Below are 25,813 nucleotides of genomic sequence, written 5' to 3' on the forward strand. Positions count from 1 at the left end.
CCTAACACCTCTAACTAACTACCTTCTACTACCAGATCAGGAGAATCTCTCACTATCTTTAATAAACTCCTGAAGACAGAGCTCTTCAAAGAGCACTTACTCTCCTAACACCTCTAACTAACTACCTTCTACTACCAGATCAGGAGAATCTCTCACTATCTTTAAAGGTCACCTTCCGTCGTTTTTTCTTTCATTTTAAAATGTCTAGTTGTGGTCTCTAGTATGAATGAATGACATGTGAGCCGTTTTTGTAAAAAAAAAGTGCTCAGGTGTCTCTGTATAGCTCTTTTTTAATGGACTGTTTTAGGGGTGTGTCCAAAATGACCGGATTCCAGCTTTGCTCATGAATATTCATACATGCAAACAGCATGCAAATATCTCTCCTCTGATTGGCTAGGAGCACTGCGACGCCCCTCCACCGCTCTGCCGCTCACTGCCTCCCACCTCCTAACTGATGAGCGGTGATGTTGCGTCGCTTCAGCTCCGCCTCTGGGAGTTTCTCGAGCCAAGGTGGGCTGGTCTGTGAGTTTCTGCCTACGTAGGCAGAAAGATAATTCAAAATTCACCCGTTTTTCGGAGGGGGGGAGGGGGGATTTCTTTGCTTAGCTCCTGCAGACAATGGGGGCTGCAAAACAGTTTAATGTGCAGGTGTACACATTCAACTCGGAGAGACCTACTGTATTCCACAAAAAACAAGAAAAATCGGATTTTCGCGGAAGGTGACCTTTAATAAACTCCTGAAGACAGAGCTCTTCAAAGAGCACTTACTCTCTTAACACCTCTAACACACTAACTACTTCTAACCTCTTTTCCTTCTTCCCCTACTTCACTCCTCCATCCCATTATTTCCCTTCAACCTCCTTTAGGCTCTATCGAAAGATGTTTTTACCTTTAACTTCTTTACTTTTGTACTTCACTATTGTAAGTCACTCTGGACAAAAGCGTCTGCCAAATGTAATGTAATGTAATGTAATGTTATTAGCAAAACCATAGCAATCACCCAGAAATACCGGTATCAATACTTGGATACCGAAGCAGAGTAGGAGTAGGAACCACTTCTATTAACTTCTTTTTGTGTTAAGACATCATTTTTATTATAAACTGTCCAATAGAAAGTCTTTTCTCAGCTCTTCTCACTATCCGCTGTAGGGTCTTGCGATCCAAGGTATTGCAGTTCCCAAACCAGACGGTAATGCAGGTGCTCAGGATGCTTTCTACAGTCCCTCTGTAGAACATGGTGATGATGGGAGGTGGAAGATGTGCTTTGCTCAGTCTCTGCAGGAAGTAGAGGTGCTGCTGGGCTTTCTTGGTTATGGTGCTGGTGTTGAGGGACCAGGTGAGCTTCTCTGCAATGTGAACTACCTGAAATAGCATCTTTTTTTCTCATTGACTTCTATTGAAAGACCAGGCTGAGCTATCACCCAAACCTGGCATTTAAGGTTAAACTTGACCTTCAGGTTGTGTTTTGGAAACTTGGTCTATTATAAAATAGGCCTTTTGAATGAGCTTGACTGTGGCACCACATATCAATGACGTCATCAATGGTGAACGCTAAGGTTACACAGAGAGATGTGCTGCTTTTAGTAACCAGGGACGCTTCCCCTCTTCTTCTTTGTATTGGGCCCAGCAGACCATAATGACTCCACCACAGAAGGAAATGACCTCACAGAGCGTGACCACACAGAGCCAGGCCAGCTCTGTTGCCTCAGTTACTCTTAACCTTTCTAATACTGTGACTGACTGCATCATCAGTGTTGCCTAGGCAGTGTGAACATTTCATTGAAGACTTTTGGGGATTTCATTTTGTTTGTTTCAGGGAAGCTCAGTTGATGCCCAGTCTTGGCATGACAAAAGAAGAAAGGGTTCAGGGGGGTAATAAGAGGGGGTGTTAAGGGGGGACATGTAGTTTCAACCCCTATGCAATACAACATCTCTTACAACACTTCAAATTAGTAAACGTTCAGTACAGTAAGGTACAGTATGGAAAATGCAAATATTAATCCCAGATTTTTTTTACAATTATTTTTGAGGTTTAGTTAATTACATACAGTATTAGCCCAAGATATTGTACGTCAGGGGTCAGCAATAGGCGGCCCACAAGCATGAAACATCTGACCCGTGAGGTTGTTTAAACTATAATGAATGATAATTAAAAACAGAATAATAATAAAATGCTTCTTTGGCAAGCTTTTTGTTTACATTCCTCCCCTGTCTCTCTCTGTCGTGCTCACCGTAACTTTAGTTTCCACCCTTTTTTGTTTTTCCACACGTTCTTGGGCTCCCTATCTCCTTATAAGGGCATTTTTTCCCCCAGCCATGTTCTAATTCACTATCCGAGGCAGCGGTGGTGTATTGGACCGCGACCCTGAAGACACGGGTTCGATCCCGCGCAAGGAGTGGAGTGTTTATTTATTTACTTTTGTTCTTGGGCTATCTGCTTTGAAATCAACTGTTCTGCTGTCCTTATCTAATTTTAGTTATGTAGTGTCTCTAATAACTGTGTAGTTACACATTAACAATACATATAACAAAGTGTAACTATTTGGTAAATTATGCATTGTTAAAGATTTATTACAGCTGTACAGAACATGTTATTGCACATGTCAGTATCAGTTTTGACTTCTGTTTAATATGATATATTGTGTGTGAATTGTTACATGTAATAGTATGAGTGGAATAAGTAATATTTCTCTGTTTGGTTTGTAGTTAGGATTGTGGTTGTTTTTGGATATTAAACATTATTTTTTATTCAATAATTACTACACACATATATATATATATATATAGTGCAATAGATATTTACCAATGTGCACCTCACCTGTGGTTACACTGTTATTACATAGATTGTTAATGTGTAATTACACAGTTATTAGACACACTAACTATAAAGTAAAGCCCAAACAAAAAGGGGAATATGTTGTAAGCCAGTAATGCAGAAAAAAACAGATATATCTTGATATATTTTGGGTTTTAACTGTTTGTACTGATACTTGTTCACATTTTCCAAACTGTCTTAACTTTTATTTTTTATTTAGGGTTGCATATAGGCCTACATTATACAAAAAGGCTGCCCACAATTTTCTCTCTATTACTTTAAACAGATCTGAAATATTAAACTAGAAGAATTACATCTGTGAACTTCAGTTTTTACATTTTTAAAGGAGTCATAAAGACTTAATCATAACTCGTCATTAAGAGTGAATGTCACCTCAAGATGTAGTACAGTAATCCCTGCTGAACCTGACGTTCCCTCATGTTCTCTGTCTGGCTAATTGCGTCTTTGATGAGTGGCTGTTGAAGCGGGCGACAGGCCTCGATGACAGCTCTGGATTTGGCAGCTCTTCACATGTCAGGTCTTTGGCTGAGACGTCAGGACTGTAACAGGCCACACAGAATGATGTCTGTCAGAAAAGAGCCTGAAACCTGGTGTTCCCTGTTCTTGGAGTTGCTTGCTGGGACATGGAAAACGTGTGACGTGACCTCGCGTTCTGAATTATGCAAGGAGAGGAGCCTCCAGCTCCGGCTAAACGTGCATACGCTGGCAGGAGAGAGATGTAATGCTAAGGTTTTAGATATTTTCCTTCTTTTCTTTTGTCATTGCAGTCTTGCCTTATGTAACAGGGAGGATGAAAGAAATGCAGAATGAAAAAAAAGGAATGAAAGCTTCATGAATTGAGATGGAAAGACAGTTTACACTTTGTTTTCTCCAACATCAGTTTCTTTATCATGCTTTCCCCCTCTAAAACTTGGACAAGAACATACCGTGTAATCATTCCAAGCTTTGGAATCAATTTTGTCAACAATGTTTATGGCTTGCTACTGTCATTCATCCTTTCATCAAGTTGGAAAAGAGAATGGTCTCCGTCTACAACAGTACTTAAGTATTTATAAATAGCTAGTTTACCGATTAGAACAGATAGTTTCATGGCTGGACAGGATTTAGACACGTGCAGATGCAGTTTAAGAACTTTATTAAATAAAGTTAAGGTACAGAGAGTGGTCAAAACAAGCAGGGTTAACACGGTAAACAGCAGCAGTAGGGAATACACCTACCATAAACAAAAGACAGTCCGAGATTCATACACAGCAAGACGATATGGTAGGGCAGGCAAAAATCAGGGTTAAAAAAAATACAAAACAATGTTGGAATGCAAAAACTAACACACAGGGAAAGCATGGGTAAATGCTTTGTAGAGTGAAAAAACAACAATACCCAGCAACAAGTGAGTGAGGTGAAGGTATAATTATAGTGGGGGGAACAGGTGTAGTCAATATTCTGGTGATGAGCTTGTTTGGAAGTGCCGTGAGCAGTGTCATGTGATTGCGTGAGGTCATTGAGTGATGTTAGTGTGTGATGCATTCTGGATATAGTAGTCCAGAGGCTGGAGATTGCAGGTAGAGCTGAGTGTGGGAGAGACAGGGGCACCTTCAGTGCCAGGCATGACAGATACAGTATATGCCATAAGAATGGTGAAAAAGAGAGGCATTAAAGAGCAATTGCATTCATTTCAGGAATTTCTTTAAATTAGGACACCACCTATCCCATGGAGATGGGGAGGCCTTTCAATTTTAGGGCTCCTGATTTTAGAAGATGCTCAAACGTATGCTCTCTTGCCTCTTGAGAGACATGCAGTTAGGCTGTAGGGCCACTCTAGATCTATGAAATGAAACTACATTAAAACACAGTTCTAAATAATTTACTGTTCTTTTGTAGACACAAAAATGCACATGGGCTTACAGTTCTATACACTGTACACTGTGTTTTTCAGTTCTGGTATTGGGGGCACCTTGTTCTGCATATTATAGTGGTTTTCCTGCTTTAACAAACTCCTCTACCTTTGAGCTGATTAGCTGAATCAGTTGTGTTGGGAGAAAGGAAAGGCCCACAACCTGGTGTTCCCAGTTCTTGGAGTTGCTTGCTGGGACATGGAAAACTTGGACATGGAAAACCCATCACATGGAGATGAGAAGGCCTTTCGATTCTCAGGCTCCTGATCTCAAAAGATGCTCAAACGTATGCTCTCTTGCCTCTTGAGAGACATGCAGTTAGACCGTAGGGCCACTCTTGATCTATGAAATGAGACTACATAAAAACACTTCTAAATAATTTACTGTCTTTTTTACACAGGAATGCACATGGGCTTACAGTTCTTTCTTAGTTTTGGTATTGGGGAACCTTGTTCTGCATATTTTAGTGTTTTTTTTCTGCTTTAACACACTCCTCTACCTCTGAAAAGGCTTGTTAATGAGCTGGAGAAAGGAAAGCATTAAATGTTAGGGGATAGAGTTAAAACACACTACCTGTACCAACTTTACATTCTGATTCTGGTTCTTCAGGATAGGATTCAAAGCATTCAATGATTCAATGATTCAATTATCAAAATAATTCTCATACTCAGACATGAGTACATGAGTACATGGAACATGGATCAGATAACAATGCACATCTGTACATCCTTTTCCCCCAATATGAAAATGGTCGAAAATAATAATAATGCATAAATCTGTCACCACCGTCTCTCCGTAAGAGATAAACCAGTGTATTATAACACCTCTAATAAGCATTGATTTGTACATGTTCAGAGTGTAGAGTGTTCCAGTGTAGAGTCCAGTTGAACAGCGTGTCCGTGGCGGTGAGAGAGGCCTACGGTTTGAGGGAGGACAGTGCTGGGTCGGAGAAGGGTCGGTCTGGATTTATGGGCTGATGCTGTCTAACTTCTGCCTGACCCCTGACTACAGAACATCGGTGAGTCCCTGAGGGACGTCTCACAAGCTGATGTTCACACAGAACGAGCTTCATCCTGTTCGCTCCACCCGTACTCATGTTTTAGCTGTACAGCTTACGGCGTGATGGGTCTGTGGTAATACTGTATGTGAGACCTTGTTAATAAAGTCTAGGGTTTAAGAGTAATTTGAATAGTCTTATTAATAGATTATTTTAAGAAATCATTGTTCTAAATCCATATTGATTAAGGAGTAAGGCTGCATAAAATGGTGACAATAGAACAATCAATAATAGGACGTTCAACCACAATTAGATCTTCTTTGAAGTTGCTTGTTTAGACCATTGTAGGTTGGCTTCCAGGTTTTTTTCCAGGGATTAAACCTTCTTCTGGGATATAAAGTACTGAATATGGAGACACTCCATTGAACGAGAAACAGTAGGTAGTTTAGGACTAGACTTAATCCATGAATGAGAAAACAATCCTATTGGTTTCTTGAAGAGAAGGTTTTTCAGTAATACAATATACAGTATTCCAGGTTTTCAATGATTCTCCAAAAGAGCAACTTTACAGATGTAGAAAATAAACTTTCTTAAATTCCAATAGTCAAAATCAGTGTAAATCCATTGTAATTGTATTAAAAGAAATTTAGGAGCATTTCTATTTATTCATTTATCATAAACCTTGGCACAATGTGGCAAAAGAAAAAAAACAACAACCATAGAGATTGTGTCATAGCAACAATAGGTGCTTTACCCTATTCCTCACAAGAGCCAGACTACAGTTTTTAAATTCTTATTATGTTATTAGTATTTTCAATATACAGCTCTAGAAAAAAATAAGAGACCACTTAATGAGTTGATGAGTTTTTATTTTACCTATTTGAAAACCTCTGGAATATAATCAAAAGGAAGAAGGGTGATCTTCATCAAACCATCAGATCAAACTAAACTGCTTGAATGTTTGCACCAGGAATTGCATAAAGTTATCCAAAAGCAGTGTGTAAGACTGGTGGAGGAGAACATGCTAAGATGCATGAAAACTGTGATTAAAAACCAGGGTTATTCCACATTATGTTGATTTCTAAACTCTTAAAACTTTATGAATATGAACTTGTTTTCTCTGCATTATTTGAGGTCTGAAAGCTCTGCATCGTTTTTTTTTTTTTTTTTTGTTATTTTAGCCATTTCTTATTTTCTGCAAATAAAAAAATAAATTACAATATTTTTATTTGGAATTTGGGAGAAATGTTGTCCGTAGTTTATAGAATAAAACAACAATGTTCATTTTACTCAAACATAAACCTATAAATAGCAAAATCAGAGAAACTGATTCAGAAACTGAAGTGGTCTATTTTGTCTGGAGCTGTATTCATATATATTCATATTTTAATGTTTGCTTGATTTCTCATCCATCCTGCAGGACTACACCTCATCTCATCTGTGATGTTGTGTTTCCTCCTATAGAGGGCGACACAAGGTCATTTTACTTTTCTCCACTAATCTAGATGACAGAATGAAGCTGTTGCTGGTACAGAAGAACAGCCGGGAGGTGGTGCTCTCAGACCACTTGGACTCATCTTGAAGTTCCACTAGAACACAACACAAGACTTGACTGTCCTGATAAGTGCCCCAACTTCAGGTTCAATTAAATGACGGAATCAATTAATTAAAACTGGGAAGTCCAACACATTATGTGGTTTTGACTTTTTGGTGATAACACTCATAATGTTCTCATGTTAGTTTTTACAGTCCAGAATGTAATTTCTAAATGGTTAATGCAATATTTATGTAAAAACACTTGAATTGAAGATTCAAGAGTCCAGAGATTGATTGAGATGGTCTACAGAAACAGAAACACATTTACCTCATTTCAAAATGTATAAACCTGACTATATAATAGTGCATCTAACAAAAAAAAAAACAATGGAATATCATTGAAAAGTTATTTTATTTCAGTAATTCAGTTCAATATGTGAAACTCATATATGATATAGATGTATTACAAACAGAGTGATCTATTTTAAGCATTTATTTCTTTTATTGTTGATTATTATAGCTTACAGCCAATTTAAAAAACACAAAAGTCAGTGTCTCAGAAAATTTGAATATTATATAAGACCAATTGGTACTTTTGGCAGTGTGGGCAGTGTGCCAAATCCTGCTGGAAAATGAAATCCGCATCTTCATAAATGTGGTCAGCAGAGAGAAGCATGAAGTGCTGTCTGATTTTTTGACATTGGACTTGATAGAACACAGTGGATCAACACCAGCAGATGACATGTCTCTCCAAACCATCACTGATTGTAGAAACTTCACACTAGACCTCAAGTAGCTTGGACTGTGTGTCTCTCTACTCTTCCTCCAAACTCTGGTCTCTTGATTTCCAAACGAAAAGCAAAATTGACTGATGGTCAGTGATGGTTTGAAGAGCCATGTCATCTGCTGTTGATTGTTGATTGATGATGATGATGATGATGATTTCCCTTTAAATTATTATTATTATTATTATTTTTTTTTTCGTGAAACATTAAAACCATGATTATTTTTTATTAGATTATAATTCCATAAGCAATTCGCACCATTTTACTCATCCAGAGCACAGATCCTTCAGTGATATATGACTACACATCCCAGCATTATTTGCAGAATGTGCAACAGGCCATAAAAGAGCAGGTTCTACTGTTCCTCGCCTCTTTGATGTTAGATTTAGAGCAACTTCGCACCTGAGAAAGTGAGGAAACCTGGCTCCTCTCTGAGCATCCTGATCAAATCTGCTTCGCTGTTTCTCACAGCAGCAGCCAAAAACAGCCCAGAGCCTGATGAGTGTGGGCCAGACTCTGTGAAAGGCCTGGGAGGAGAGGAGAGGAGGAGGAATGCGCTCATGCTGCCATATAGGCCATTCCTTAATGAGGAAGAGGAGAAGGAACATAAACCAGACTGGAGGATCTAGTGAACTTAGATAGCCGGGAGTTAGCTGTTTTGTGCTGGAGATGTTGGATGGCTAAGAGCAGTCTGGGCGATATCGCTTACATGCTAGCGTTCAGAGGGAATTAGCAGCCTGATGAATGATGAGCCGTTGCCAAGAAGCTGTGGAACACAGTTATTTTTCTCAGTGCATGCTAATTCTAAGGTTTCAACAAAATAATGCCTCTCCTCCCACCAGCCATACAGTGTTTTCTCTTCATTAGGCTGACGTGAAAGCGTAATTAAGATCTGAATGGTTGCTGGAAGGCTTTTTTTGTGTGTGTGTGTGTGTGTGTGTACTGGGTTGCTGGTATCAGTAGGTTCCCACCGTACTCATGACAGGATAATAGGGATAATAGATTTTGTTATAGATACTTTATACAAATGATTATGATTAGATGAGGCATGCATATCCAGGGCTTACATTGCATTCAGATTCTTCACACACTTCTCTTCCAGTCTCGGGTGACTAACAGCCCTTCCCCAACCCAGCAGGATTTTCGCAAAAACAAAGCCTGGAACCAGATTTGGTCTTTTTTTTCAGTCTTGGCCTACATGGGCACTGGAACATTTCCTCATGGCCCTTGAGATTGAAATCCCCGAGATTGAAATCCCAACTGCTGGCTGGGCATTTCTCATACTTGTAATGGGTTCATGTGTTGCATCAAAGTAGCCTAACTGTGGCATATATTGGTGTGGCTCTCTCAGATGAAGTCCTACATTGACTGTGGCATGCCAAATACAGTTGCAAGAAAACTCAATCAATCAAAGTTAACCCTTTGGGATTATTTGGTTTTCTGCAAAAATTGTACATTAAATGTGTTCTGATCTTTATATAAGTCACAACAATAGGCAAACATAGTCTGCTTAAACTAATACCACACTATATATATATGTATATATTTGCATGGTTTAATCGAGCAAAACATGTTAACATTCACAGTGGAAAAAGTATGTGAACCCCTAGGCCAATGACTTTTCTAAGAGCTATTTGAAACCAGGATGTGATGAGATTGGATGTGTTGGTTAAAGCTGTCCTGCCCTATAAAAAAAACACGCAGCAGTTTTGAGTTTGCTGTTCTTAAAAAGCATTTCTTGATGTGAATCATTCCTCACACAAAAGAGCTCTCAGAAGACCTATGTTCAAGAAATGTTGCATTACACTGAAAAGGGTTAGTATCTCTAAAAGCCTTGATGTTCATGTGTCCACTGTAAGACAGTGACAGTCTACAAATGGAGAAAGTTCAGCACTGTTGCTACTCTTCCTAGGCGTGGTCATCCTGTAAAGATGACTGCAAGAGCACAGCGCAGAATGATCAATCAATGTGGTGAGGAAGAATCCTAGAGTGTCAGCTAAATACTTACAGAAATCTCTGGCACATGCTACCATTTTTGTTGACAAATCTACAATGGGAGGACACCATGGAGGAGGCCACTGCTGTCCAAAAGAAAAAAAAAAACATTGTTGCACGTTGGAAGTTTGCAAAAGAGCACCTGGATGTTCCACAGCACTACTGGCCAAGTATTCTGTGGATGGTTGAAACCAAAAATTTAGTTGTTTGGAACACACAACGCCATGTGTGGAGAAAAAAAGGAACATCACACCATCATCAAACCCTCATCCCAACTGTGAAACATGGTGGAGGCGCCATCAAGGTTCGGGGCTGCTTTGCTACCTCAGGGCCTGAGCGGATTACCGTCATCAACCGAAAAATTCCCAAGAATTCCCAAGTTTACCAAGATATTATGCAGGAAAACTGCAAAAAAAGCCATCTGTCTGCCAACTGAAGCTCAACAGAGGATGGATAATGCAACAGGACAACGACCCAAAACATAGAAGTAAATCAACAACTGAATGGCTTTAACACAAGAAAATACACCTTCTGGAATGACCCAGTCAGAGTCCCCAATTGAGATGCTGTGGCATGACCTTAAGAGAGCGAGTCACACCAGATATCCTAAAAATATAGCTGAACTGAAACAGTTTTGTGAAGATGAATGGTCCAAAATTCCTCCTGACTGTTGTGCAGGTCTGATCTGCAACTACAGGTAATGTTTGGTTGAGGTTATTGCTGCCAAAGAGGGTCAACCAGTTATTACATACAATTGTTCACATACTTTTTTCCCCCCTTACTGTGAATATTAACATGTTTGTTCAATAAAACCATGCAAACATATAGTTTTTGTGTGGTATTAGTTTAAGCAGACTGTGTTTGTCTATTGTTGGATGAAGATTGATTGATTTATGCAGAAATCCAAGGAATTCCAAAGGGTTTGCATACTTTTTCTTGCAACTGGATCATAGGATCATGTCCCGTGACCTTTTGCCATGTACCATAGAAGCTATACAAGAAAGACTGCACTGAAAATGATGTTATGTAATAACAAAAGTTTGGGAGAAGGACCACGCCCGAACTCTACGTTCTAACTCCACCCCGTATCAATCAACCGTCCTATAAATACCTCCCCTAACTAACTATCTCTCGTGACGAAAGTTCGCAACCCACCTCCTCCCCTACAACCCCCTTTTTCTACTCTTACACTTCTTATAAAAGAAAAGGGGGAATATAACTGCACGCTTCTTCAAGCACGCAGTTCAGAACTCCAGCCCAAATTTCCCTGAGTTCCCTCCCCTTTTTCCTTCTTCTTTCTCTACTTCTTTAGGCGTGGTCCGCACTTAGCAAATGCATGTTATTGAATGTGACTGTGATTTCTGCCTGAGTCGTTTGTCTGTTCACATGGACAATTCTAGCCAAATAAAGTGGGTCAGGGCAAGTTATCGCTCACTGCACTGTCCACTCTGGGTAGTAATGCCTTCTTTGATGTATTCTAGTACACTAGTACCCATGTGACACTGTGTGTGGATCTAGGAATGTTAAATGTCTGCGCAACCTCAGAAATATAGTGTCTGTTCCATCTGTCACCCACTATATCAAACCTTCGATTCATCGATTATTCACCCTACCTTGCCTTGGACACGGTGGCCAGTGTTCAGCCTTTTACACACAAGATAACACCTTGCAACTTGTAGTTATGTAGGTACTGGTGTTCTCAAGTCATTCTGTATGTCAGATGTGGAATAGAAGGGTATAAAGCCCCACAGCATTGAACTGAGGGGCAGTGGATCTGTGTTTTTTGAAATTGTGGAGCTCCATTCCAATCCGCTCTACATCTGGGGATGGGTTGGGGAGTGGCTGGGTTGGATAAGGTGTGTTTGAGTGGTGATCATCCAACAGCTTGACTTTACAATTGCTAGCATCTTCACAGCAATGTTCCCAAATTTAGCAGAAAGCTTTAATTGGACGGTACAGAATGTTACTCCAAACAAAAGCAGAATCTTCTTTTTAGTGTAAACTGAAGGTTCTTTATTTGTGTAACATTTACTTCCATCTCGTCACACCAGTGTAGAGTGAACATGTAGAATGGAATGCAAGCGTTTGTGATTTCCTGGTTAATTTAAGTGATTTAATTTTAATTTTTTAAGTTAGGATAAACTCTAAATTCACATGTACTGTTAATTTGCTTCAACAAACCAATGAATGTAAACTTAAGGGTAAGGTTTTTCCTAAAAGTGTACTTTATGCCAAAAAACATTAAAGAACCTTCCCTGCTGAGACAGTTTTCCTATGTGACATACTGCATTTACAGTACATTCACTTCATAATCTGATTACTGCAGAACATGCAGAACAGAGTCTGTCAGTAATTTAATTACAATGTGTTTACATGGACTTGGATAATCAGATGATGGGATCCTCAGAGTTTACATGAGCTGGTCAGTAATCAGATTTCTGCTTTGCAAACAGCTTAAACACTTACAGAATAAGACATAAACTTAACGTAGAGTTAACTTCCAAATGTAAACTTAAAAGTAAAGTTAACTTCTTACAAAACACTAAGAAATCCAAGAATACATCAGCCAAGAGTATACATGCACCACCACCCCCCCCCACCCCCCCACAATTTTGAAGGTCAACCCACTTACTATGACTTCCATTACCCAATTCACTCTTTAAGGCTCTCCCTATGATTATTAATGGAGGGTGAAGACTAGCACCACTAACTGCCACTGATGTAGCATTACCCAGTAGCCAATTTTCTTAGAGGAAAGTGCAGCAACCCAACTTTGATACATTAGCTAACAGGTGCCTGTACTGCCTGACATCACTTCAGGCCAATTGTGTTCTCTCAGACTCTGGCTGCTGATCCCATTTTCTCCCTAATTTAGAAGGTCAACTACTCACGAGGTCTCCCATTACCCAACCTATTCACTATGGCTCCCATTACTGAACCCACTCACAATGGCTCTCATAACTCAAGCCATAAATGCTCTTAGAGGAACGTGCAGCAACTCAGCTCTGATATATCGGCTAACAGATGCCTGTGCTGACTGACATCACCTACCAACACCATGCCTAGGCCAATTGTGCTATCTCAGACTTCAGCTACTGATGGCAAGCAGCATGGCCGGGATTCAAACCGGTGAGCCTCAGACCATAGTGGCAGCACCTTAGTCTCAACTCTCTTTATCCGATTTCATAATGGGACCTTACTTCTTAGAGCTTAGGTCTAAGAATTAAGAGTATGCTCTATACAAACCCTATTAGTGCAAGTTCTTAATAGTACTCTATTAGAATGAGTTTTTTTTCCCTTCAAAACATTTCCACATCAAGTGTGAGTGGAGAGTAAGCATTGAGTAACACAATAACATGTAACATAGCCAACATATAGCATAATTTGTTCATATGGTGTAGGGTTGTAGGTATGAATGTGAGGCATGAAACTCCAAAAACATATTGTATCAACTGTTAAGCATGGTGGCTACATTGCCCACTCTTGCATTCCTCAAAATTGATGAAATACTGAAGAAGGATGACCACTACAAAAATGACAGTAAACCCAATCAGATGACTGCATAAATCCATTTACAGTATAATCAGATTATGAAGTGTATTTAAAGGCACTGAATATTTCAGAATAAACAAAAGCATTGTTTCATTGAAGCATGAAAAAGATTACGCATTTTTCTCTCCCTTCTTAAATATGTTTATCTCCATCACCCAACACTACACATGTGATTCAGTTAGTTCTGTTTGTGCAGAGTTTTGGCCTTGAAGAGCGAGGCTATTTGGCCCTCGATCATCTGGGGCTTCCTCTGTATAAAAATTGGACACACACTCAGCTTTGTATCTCATCAGCAGACACAAGTTTGGATTCTGGAGAAGACAGGACATTAGTTGACCCATACAAGTGGAGGTCAATGGATGTGAAGACTGAAGCAGGCCATTGGAAAGGCTAGTTAAGAGCGTCTGCTCTGTGTTTAATCGCCTCTTTGTCTTTTCACAGTGACTCATAGTGTTCAGCTTAGTGCTGTTTGGGGCATTCTGGGGATATCCTGCTAATTCTAATAAATAAATAACTGAGTCTGTTCAGTTTTGAGGAACAAAATTAGTCTATAACACTTTTCTTGGCAAGAGTAGTAGAGTTTAATTAAATGTTTTGGTTTTCTGAAAAAGACCTGACTTTTAAGCAAGGTTTAAATATTTTCGGGAAGGATGAGGTCAGAACTTTGGAAATGTCATTCCAAAATCCTAATTTTGAGGCTAATCAGTTAATTATAATATGTGATCTACAAGTTTACCTGAGGAAGCCTGGGGGTAATGACAACATATTGATGATGATTGATGTAAGTGTCAAAAACTGGGGGACACACCCAACATTTTCTGCCAGAAGCCAATAAAAAATAAGCAGTCAGTGACAACAAACTAAACACAGTTATTCTCAATTGACTTAACTTAACCAAGATCTCCATTTAAATGTATATGTGGGCACAAATGTTGACCTCAAACCTCAACAAATACTTTAATGTTTAATGTTTGAAAAATATCCATTCTCCAATCCATGTTTTACAGACTTCATTTATTTGAGTTGAAACTAATTGTAGATCTACAGTGTACTGGGATGGTCTTCTCATGTGAAAGTGGGTCATGTTTCTGTTCTCTTCAGGACTACGAGTGGTAAAGGTCTTAGAGTTTACCAACCTGTATTTACGACTCTTGTCAGCCGTTCTGGGGAACCTCCTTCTAGGAAGCTCTGAATTACATGAATTTATGAGAATGCACTCAACATTTCTGCCATCATTTTGCTGTTTGTTTGGGGTTCAGACGCTCTGCCCACAGGCTGTCTGATTAGTTCTGTATATTGTGCACTAATGGTGCGTTTGGCTGGTCGTCATAAAGTCATAAATTCGTAAACACAATAGCGTACGAGAACCGTCTGAAGTCACCGTTAAAGCATAAGCTCTATACCCCTCAGACGGTGCATGGGTGTAGCGTCTGAGATTGATATTTACTGCATAACGATGCCAGACATGTTGAGCACTGTTTAACGTAGATGAAGGAGATGGAGAGAAAGAAGAAGAGAGGGAGCAGCTGGGTGACTTCAGTCCAGTGACCAGTTTCAATACATCTCTATGCAACATGGGAGGATTTGCAAAAATACGTGCCTTCGCTGGTTTTCCCACCTTATCTTTAATCAAAATGAAATGTTTCATTTCCATCTCCATCTGTTGCCAGATTCCTGGCAGAAGAACGTTCTCGCAGCATTTCGAACCATGATTCAGGGCCGCAGCTGGGGAGGAGGGAAAAATCCCTCAACTATTACATTCAGGGAGGATGCATTTTACTATTCATCATATGTGGAGGCTGTCAGATTCATATTTAAGCAGGTATAACGAGAGCTTTGTGTTTCTTTAGTGCTAGATCACTGGAGGGTACAGGTTAAAAGGCTAACTGGGAACAGGATACACGAAATAGGGTATGCATGTACTGTTAATGTCTGGGAACTGTGTCATTCAGACCCTTAGAGAGTAAGGCCCAATCCCATTTCACCCCTTGGCTTGGGGTAAGTGGTAGGGCCAAGGGGTGAAATGGGATTGGGCCTTACTTATTCTTGTGAGGCTGAAGGGAAGGTTGGAGGCACACTTCAAATCGAGGGGTATGAGAATCAATGGTAAGATGGTGGAACAAGCGACCAAAGAAACCCACGAATGTATGTATTTTTTTCTTGTTAAAAGTGTCGATTAGCACCATAAAACCACAGTTTAATGTGTAGTTTCAGTGTTTTATGGCCAAATTCCTCCTAACAAGCATAAAAAACGATCGCTAGTAGTTTGTCTCAGTAGCTAGCTAGCTAACTTTGTTGCAACAGACGGCAGAAGCTGCAGCATTTAAGGCGGAATGTAAAATAAATAAATAAAATGAAAAGCAAATCAAAGCTCCTCATCACAAAGAATTTAAAGAATGGGCAAAAACAATTTCTACACCATATCCCCCCTTTCTAAAGATATACAATACCCTAAAGTTAACTAGTTAACCAGCAGCTAGGTATCTAAACTTTAGCACTCCATCAAATCATCCCAGCAGGTTATCAGGTACTTGAAGGGTTGTCCCAATTCATAGGGGAAGGGTTACAATCAAAAAGAAGGGTTAGTGGTAAGGGGTAGGCCCAAGGGTGAAATGGAATTGGGCCTAATTTATATCAATGTACAAGTTCATACTATACACAGTGCAAAGTGAAAGTCATGGTAAACATAGTAAATGTGATGTTCTCAGAAAAAGCCAACAGGTCCCTTATTTCCTTGCTGACACATCCAGTTCATGGCAAGTTTTGGTAGCAGCTAGCATTTAGCATTCTCCTTCAAGCTCATTCAGTTATTGCTCTAAAAGAGAACACTGTTAGCAGTTAGCATTGTCCCTGAGCTGCACTCTGCCATATATGATGCTTGCTCTCCCAGTGCTTGCAGCATTGTGTAATAGGGGGAATCCTAGCTAGTGACTGGAAATTGAAAACGACTAAAAATGTTGCGCCACTTCTTTTGAGAACCCGCCAAACACAAAGACTCATAAATCATAAATCTTATCTGGCAAGATAAACGATTTCAGAAATATGTTTTGTTATGGCAGCTGTAATTTATATGTCGCTTTATATGTCTGTTTCACATGCTAATCTATCGGCTTTTGTTCCTAGGAATCCTGATAAATTTGCTCGGGAATTGTACTAGGTCCTCTGCCAACTGATTCAAGTATCAGATTTCCTGAATTCCAATAAGGCTCGTGTTTACTTATCATGGCCTATTTATACTGTATAGTGGTAAATACCTGGTAGTGTTAGTGTTTTAAAGGGGGTTTAGATTCCTAAAGATATAGAAGTGAAACATTTATTTTATAATTAAGTATTTTTTAAATTATATAAAATATATATTTTGATTGCAAAGGTTTAAAAATAATGTTACTATTAGAACTGTGCGTTATTGTTCGAAATCTTGCCACTGCTTAACTGTTTAATTGTAACATATTGGAAAGCGTTTTTACCACAATATAGTAAGTATAAACACCCTACCCGCTGCACCACTGTGCCATCTTCAACTTAATTTTTAGCTAAAAACTAAGCAGAAAGAGATGCGAAAGAGGTCCTAAATTGGATACGTATCTGATTCATGGACATACGTCATGAATGTGAAAGGTCAAATCAGAATTCATGCGTCTTTTTGCTTTTATGCATTAGCACTATGTGTTTCTCTCTTGTACCCACACATCTCTTGGTGCAGCTGTGCAGCTATAGCTGCAAAAACAGCAAAAGCAAATCGCCTGGTCTTTTTTCACCTCCTCCACCTGAGCATGTACAGTACATGCCTTCAGTGAGAATCTACAATGCAAATAGTCATCAAAATAAAGAAAACACATTGAATGAAAACTTTTGACCTGAGTATGTACTTCAGACCAGCTGTTTACTGTTTCTCCACTCCAGCAAAAGATGCTCCACATATGAGCTGCTAACACATCAATTTCTTTTTATAAAGCTACGAGTCTCTCGTCTCTTAAATATTAGTTTTTTTGTTGTTGGCGAAGAAGGCAATATTTATACATGTATTAATGTGAGCATGTAAGGCATTTCAGGCACAGATTTGTTCACACTACACACAGATACAGCTCACTTACCGTCAACCGTCAAACTAGGCAATTTGAGCAATGTGGCTTGTAATGTGAACATAGCCTTAGTGTTCAGTTTTGGTTCTTTGTTTTTTAAAATGGGGAATAAAATCAACGTGCATTTGCATACTGTCTCCAATGTGTTACACTAGGACACATTTAGTAAAAGTATAGGTTTATCATAAAAAAACACAGTTTTATAAAATAATATATTTTTATTAAGTACATCACCAGTACAAAATTAGCATAACCAAATTAAGTATAATTTTTCGAAGTATACTGAAGTGCAGATTAAGTAGGTAAAAATGTAAGGATTAGGAGAAAAAAATATACATGATTTATTCTGCATATAGTTTAAGTACACTTTTATTATATTTAAGTATATACCTTTTTTTTTTACAAGGGATAGGAATATATGTTTTGTATTTTGTTAGGACATGCACTGCAGTACAGACATGACTTTAAGGTGTCTGAATGGGAAGGGAATGTTTTGGGAATAGGTGGGGGGTTAGATTTCATGGCTGTGTGAAGGTATGTGTTTTTGTGGGTGTGGTTACACTAACCTTACTGATGTCACTTTCTCACTCCCCTCTCTCTCTCTCTCTCTCTCTCGTCTCATTCCGCACTAAGGCATAGACAGGCCCTGACCTCTAATTTTTAACCCCCTGACCTCTGCTGACCCTTAGGAAGAGCTGGTACAGCAGGGCAATAACTGAAAGCATTTATAACAGGATGTTCCAGCACATCAGCTGCTCAGTTCTGCCGGGAACACACAGCACTATTAACCCTTCAACTGCAGGAAACCTGCAAGATTTACACCCTAATAAATAGCAACTAAACTGTTATCATGATTAATAGCAACCATTAATGAACTAAACATACTTTATAATACAGAATCACTACATATACAGCTCTGAAAAAATATAAGAAACCACTTAATTAGGAGGTTTTTCCTTAATTTTACCAAATTGAAAACCTCTGGAATATAATCATAAGAGGAAGATGAATGATCACAAGCCATCAAACCAAGCTGAACTGCTTGAATTTCGGCACCTGGAGTGGCATAAAGTTATCCAAAAGCAGTGTGTAAGACTGGTGGAGGAGAACAGGCCAGGGTTATTCCACCAAATATTGATTTCTGAACTCTTAAAACTTTATAAATATGAGCTTGTTTTCTTTGCATTATTTGAGGTCTGAAAGCTCTGCATCTTTTTGTTAATTCATCCGTTTCTCATTTTCTGCTAATTTAAATCTGCAAATTAAATGACGATATTTTTATTTGGAATTTGGGAGAAATGTTGTCTGTAGTTTATAGAATAAAACAACAAAGTTCATTTTACTCAAAAATATACCTATAAATAGCAACATCAGAGAAACTGATTCAGAAACTGAATTAATGAATACATACATTTACTTATATTATTTTTTTTAATACCATACAAATATTGTACCATACAATATCAATAATTAATCAATATAATAAAAAACAAATACTGTGCATACGAATTGTGCAACATTTTTAAAATTGACATCACAGATGATGAACCAGTGGACCTTGTAAAATTATTACAGATAATATTAGAGTTGATTTTATATATATATATATATATATATTTTTTTTTTTTTGTGTGTGTGAGCTTGCTTTGTTGTACTTGTTTTTTTTGCTATTGTCTTCTTTTTCCAGCTGGACTGTTTCTGTTGGTGTGATCGAATCATTTTTTACCTTTATTTGTCAATTTGTTTTGCTTTAAAAAAAAGCTCAATAAAAAATGTCAATCATAAAATAAATTGACATTACAGATAATAAATTGCAATAAATTTGAGGATTTGATGACTTCTCTTCATTACTCTACATTGTATATTAAGTATATAATTATTAGCTCATTAGGCAGCTAAACACGCTTGGAGGAGAACACTAACTGCCAGTGCTTTTACTGTATATCAATCAACAGGCATCATTACTGGCTAGCATAGTGCATTGTGCTGTGTGTTGGTGGGAGAGGGAGGGCTATCAGAGGGGGTTAAATAGCTGATGCCACTGGAGGCTGTGCTGCTGGAGGGATCCCTTATATTCCACTGTATATTCAAGTGAGAGCATATGCACTTGTATACCTGCACTTACCTTAAAAGCTGTGACAAAATTAGACCTCTTTTGCCATTAAACGCAAGTTCCCTCAGCAGACACATTCCTCTCTAATAAGGGTCAGGCCTGGTCTGCTTTCAGAGTCAAATGCGGGATGACATCGCTCATTGTTGTGAAGGGTCTGGACAGTCTGGCCGTGTGGACGTGGTCTAGTCCCCACCAATCAGAGGCTTCAACTGGAGCCTGTCCAGATGCTCTACATATCAGCTCTCGCAGTCAACTATGAGATTACACAGCGCACATCCATCACACGCTCGCTCCTCCTCCGTCCAAACACCACTGATTGAGAGAGAGAGAGAAAGAGATAGAGAGAGAGGGAGAGAAAGAGAGAAAAGAGAGATAATTGGTTAAAGGCATTTACATGTTTAAACAAAAGTGCTTGGATGGACCAGACCAGACATCCTGCAAAACATGTTTCCCCCAATATGTAAACAGTTCAAATTAGGAGAACCCCCTCCCACCACACACACACACACACACAAATGCACACAAACACACATACCCTTACACCCTTACCGAGAGTTAAGAGGAACGCAAGCCATTACTAACGTAAACCAGATGCATCTCACTTGCTATTAGTCGCATAGCTAAGTCAAGTTCCTTTCATCATCCTGGTTTGTTTCACACCAACCTGAGAGCACTTTTGTTGTGTTTTCAGACCAGACTTTTTACAGCCTTTGAACAATATAGAAATTACATTTCATTACAGAATTATGTTTTGATAACGTACACCTAACGATTTTCAAGCAATTACAGATTATCACAGACACATTTTCAGAGTTGGGATTAAATTACGAAAGTCTTGCAAGACTTGAGCTGCAGTTGAGTTGCGGTCGCATCATCACGATGGTTCAGTGTAAGATGGTTAGGATTGAAAGTTTTAGTCAGTCTTTTTCACGTCCTGCCGATCAGATAAAATCTGCCGTGTTTAATATTATCATAAATCTTGAGACTCGGCTCACGCTAATAGTGACTCAAACAATGCCAACAACCAATAGGAGAGCTACAGGAAGCCGCAAGGCGAGAATATTTTACGGGACTGTTTACAAATAATTTGAAAAAAGACCACATTCATATGTCTTATATGGTTCTTACGTTAATATACACAGTTTTTTAAACACAGGTAGCACTTTAAAGTCATTATATTTAAAGTTATTTTATTTTGCACTACTATGTCTTATTGTGCAGTCTTATTTTTGATACAAACAAGTTTAATAAATACACATTTTGCAATGTTGTTTTTTATTGCATTAATTCTTTCTAAAACAAAGGCAAGTGTATAGCAGTGAAACTGTGAGGTTGTAGCAAAAACGGGGGAAAAAGGCAGAGTTAAACACAAAATGTATAACAAATATTAAGAACTAACAGTGTGGCAGAATCTTAAATCTTAGTCTGTGAGTAAAAAGTCTGTGACGATTCTTTAGATCAGAGGTCACCAACTGGCGGACCGCGGTCCGTGTCCGGACCCAGACGTTGTCCGATCCGGACCCAAACCGAAACTAGAGAGAAGGATTTAATTCTGACCGTATTCATTTAAAGCGGCGGAACGTTTATTGTCTTTATGGTTTACGTGCAGCGCAGTAAGCACACAGACCAATCGCATGTGCTGTAAAATCACCAAACGCCCTCATCTGCTGTGCAGATGCGAGCGCGAGGAGCCGCGCGGAGCCACGCGGGCATTGAGACAGGCGGTGAGAAGTCGGAGAATAAAGCGAGAAAAGCTAATACAGATGGTGCGCACCAGAAAAATAAATAAAAATACTACCTTAATAAAAACATATTAACAGTAATGTAACCTAGCGGTGTTACTTGGAGGAATTAAAAAGAAACAACCGAGACAACAGTGCAAAATATTCCACTTTACTCCACCTGATCAGAACTCAGCAAGAAAAAAAACCCTCCCTCCCTCGCTCGCAGACGCGCTCTCTTTAATCCCAAAACAACCCTACCTCAAAACTAAGGCAACGCCCACGGGACAAAAAGCATTGGCAACTTCCCACATTAGTTTTACACACTACATAATAAAGTCTGATACAGTAATAATATTAAATAAAATAAAACTGCTGTTTTTTTTAAAAAAGCTGATATTTTGGTCAAGTTCAACAAACATTTCTCCACACATTGTATGATTTGTCATTCATGTAATAATCATGACAGGCAGGCGCAAATCTAATATAAATAAAATTAAATAGAATAAATAAAGCATTTTGAAACAAAGCTAACATACAGATTCACATTAATAGACTCGATAAGTTCATTTATTTAATGATAGGTTCATAATGTAATTTATTTAAATTTTAAAACAATACATATTGTTGAAATATACTAGTATGTGTATTTTGTTTTGTCTTTCAGTATACAGTATATAATACTGTATATAATACAGTATATAATACTGAATCATAACACTAAAAGTTAAAAATAGCGACGGTCCGGACCTTGGCCTGGCAAAATTTTCTCTAACTGGACCATAGTGAATTCTAGTTGAATACCCCTGCTTTAGATCTTTTTAGTCGTGTAGTGTATGTACAGCATAAGCTTTAATAAATATAAATTGACCTTATAACGGTTTCATTCAAATAATAAGCAATCAAACAAAACATACACAATACAGTTCAGTTAAGTTACAATTACAACCCAGAATAAAAGAAAATAAATTCTATCTAAAATAAAATTAATAAGCATTGGTTCCTCCGTACATTTACTTTCACTTTTGCTTAATTGAAGACTTTCTCTTAATTTAAGAACCTAAAATATGTTAGATTTAACCACTAAAAGTGATATAGGGCTCGTAATATAGTAAAACATATTATATGAACTTCAACAGACAACGGACAGTCAACAGGTGATTGAAATTAGATAGAACCACATGGATGGAGGATTACTTTGGCAAACCTACTTTGGGAAGCCTAATATTAATCATGTCCACAAGTGGTTTTGACATCTCTAGGCTCAGAACCATTTGGGATGAACCATCAAACAGTGACAATGTATATTGTGGTCAGATGAATCAGTTTACTAGATTTTATTGGAAAAAACTGACTTGCTCTGGATTAGATACATAAAGGACCATCCAGACTGTTATCAGCAACAAGTCGTGGTCTGTCTCAGTATGGGATTAATGGAGAATGCCTATTGAGATCTTAGAGCAACACATACATATCTTTTCTCGGGATGCCCATGCATTTTTTCGACAAGACAATGCTTGACAAACACAAAGACATGGCTGTGGTATTAGAGAGTATGGCTAGTGGACTGACCTGCCTGCAGTTCTGGCCTGCCTCCAGTAGAGGGGTACTGTTGCACACCTTTAGACAGTGTCTATTTAATTTGTACATTTTGTTGCTTTGTTGGAGCTTATTCCTTACAACTCCAAGGTGTAGTGTAAATGTAAATGTTAACAGCAGTGGGAAAAGACCTAATGATTAGTTAATGACGTGATTAACTATGGTTGCTCTGGTTTCATTTGAAAGTTGTTGCTTTCTTTGGCATTAAACTCTAGCTCTACCAGCTCTACCCCTACCTCTCCCTCTTACTCTCATTCTGCATCCTTTTATAGTGCTTAATCCCTGATTAAAGTGGTAACAATTAGTCATTAAGGTGTTTGGCCAAGTGGCACATACTGTATACTGTATCAGCCATTTAGTTTATGTTGTGTCATTTTGAATGGCAGTGTTTTGACAAGGAACATGTGACTTTACAGCTCTGGATAAAATTGGGAGACCACTTTTGCTATTTATAGGTTTATGTTTGAGTAAAATTAACACTGTTGTTTTAGTCTGTAAACTACAGACAACATTTCTCCTGAATTCCAAATAAAAATATTGTCATTTAGAGCATTTATTTGCAGAAAATGAGAAATGGCAGAAATAACAAAAAATATGCAGGGCTTTCAGGTCTCAAGTAATGCAAACAAAAGAAGTTCATATTCATAGTTCAAGTTTTAAGAGTTCAGAAACCAATATTTGGTGGAATAACCCTGGTTTTTAATCACAGTTTTCATGCATCTTTGCATGTTCTCCTCCACCAGTCTTACACACTGCTTTTGGATAACTTTATGCCTTTACTCCTGGTGCCAAAATTCAAGCAGTTCAGCTTGGTGTGATGGCTTGTGATCATCCATCCTCATCTTGATTATATTCCAAAGGTTTTCAATTTAGTAAAATCAAAGAAACTCATAATTTTTAGTGGTGTAATTTTTTTCAGAGCTGTCTGTCTGTCATTATAACTCTATATACAGTATATGTGAATAAGTCAGTTTATACTTTTGTGCTTCGCATAAGCAAATTAACAAAAACAACTGTAAAAGCAAATGCATGCAAACGGCTATTTGTAGGAGTTATTATGATTCACAATAAGCAGTAATGATGATGTACGTGCTGCGATGACTTCATTAAGGTCTGGGGGCCGAGTTTTACGGTGTGTTTTGGGCCTCTGCGAGTTGCGATTGATTTAGTTTGATTTCTCTGAAAGTGATGACGGTTGGTTATGTCTGGAGTTTGTCAGGGATGAGCGAAACGGTGCTGTATGCAATTCTGTGCACATGTCGGAATTTCCCTTTAGATTGGTGTGGAAACATCCACCCGCTCGCTGCCCAGCTGCAGCTTCACCTCGGCTCATAAGACTGGAGAGTGTGTGTGGGTTTCACACAGCTGCAGTCTGACTAACAGTGTGTTCTCTCGGGACGGAACAACCAGCCAGAGTACGCGCTGAGGCAGTTGTACATTCCTCTGAGTGAATGTGTGTGTGCGTGTGTGTGTGTGAAGCTGCAGTGTGTGGCTGAAGTAATGTTTTGCTTCAGAGAGGGACGTGATGTGTGCAGATGTTTCTTAACAGATACTAGGTCAGCCTGTCACTGTACATTTGTTTTTGTGTGTGTATGTGTGTGTGTGGTTTGGAACATGTAAATCTGTGTTTCTGTGAGTGTGTTTATGTGTGTGTGTGTATTGGTGTTTGTGTGTGATCTACAGGTGTGGTTTGACTGCAGTCCTTGAGCGAATAGCCTCAGGTCACACACACACTGAGGTTATAGTACTTGTCAGTTAAGCTTGGCTGAGTGTGTGTGTGTGTGTGTCCGTGGTGGACTCTGAGTGGGAGTAAATGGACCTCAGTGAATTCCAGGTCAGTGTGTAACTGGGCGCATGTGTTTTTTAAGAGCTCTGCTGTAAAAGAATAGTTTGGTTTAAAATCAAACATGGTTTTCTCCCCTAAACCAGGGACACTTGATCAGACAAATGTTGGGCATCTGTAGTTTTATTTTCTTAAGGTTGTTTTTGCTGAATTATATTGGGCAGGAACGTTTCAAGGCATTTGGGGACTGCAAAGAACATAAAAAAACAGATTTAAGCATTCTGCTGTTTAAAAAATAGACAGAGACACCCCTGATGCTTTAAAGATAGAGAACAGAGCAAACAAGCTATGCCACCTTCACTAAAACCAAAGGAATCCTTTCTTTTCTGGCTCCATGATTGCTTAAGTTTCATATTTTGCCGGCTGCAGTAATCACTAACCTGGCTGACTGGCTACTGTCAGCAACTAGTGGGAGGAGCCCCCTTAAGTTTGAATCCGATAGCCGTGTTGTTTTACTTTCTTGCACTGACTGTCAATGCACAAAGTTTAAAGGGGTGCTCATACAGTTTGTCATTGCATTTGATCCATAGCCAGTTCTGATTGGTTTGCTTGCCGTGTTGCAACAGGCCTGGTCATGGCACACATTGCAAGCCAAGAAGAGGGGCCGTAAAATCTTTTATTAAACACAAAAAAACACAAATTCACAGTTTAAAAGATCTGCCAGTTATGCAAAGACTTTGTCTGAATTGCAGTAAAATAAAACATACATACAATATGAAAGCTTGATTTTATACACCGCACAGATACAGTATGGCTCCTTAGGCTTACATTTACTTTCACGTTTTCTTAATTAAAAACAGTAAGAGCACAAAATATATCAGGTTTTACCACTAGAAGTAATATAGGGGTAGTAATATCTATC

Source organism: Astyanax mexicanus, chromosome 1, assembly GCF_023375975.1.
Source record: "Astyanax mexicanus isolate ESR-SI-001 chromosome 1, AstMex3_surface, whole genome shotgun sequence".
Lineage (NCBI taxonomy): Eukaryota > Metazoa > Chordata > Actinopteri > Characiformes > Acestrorhamphidae > Astyanax > Astyanax mexicanus.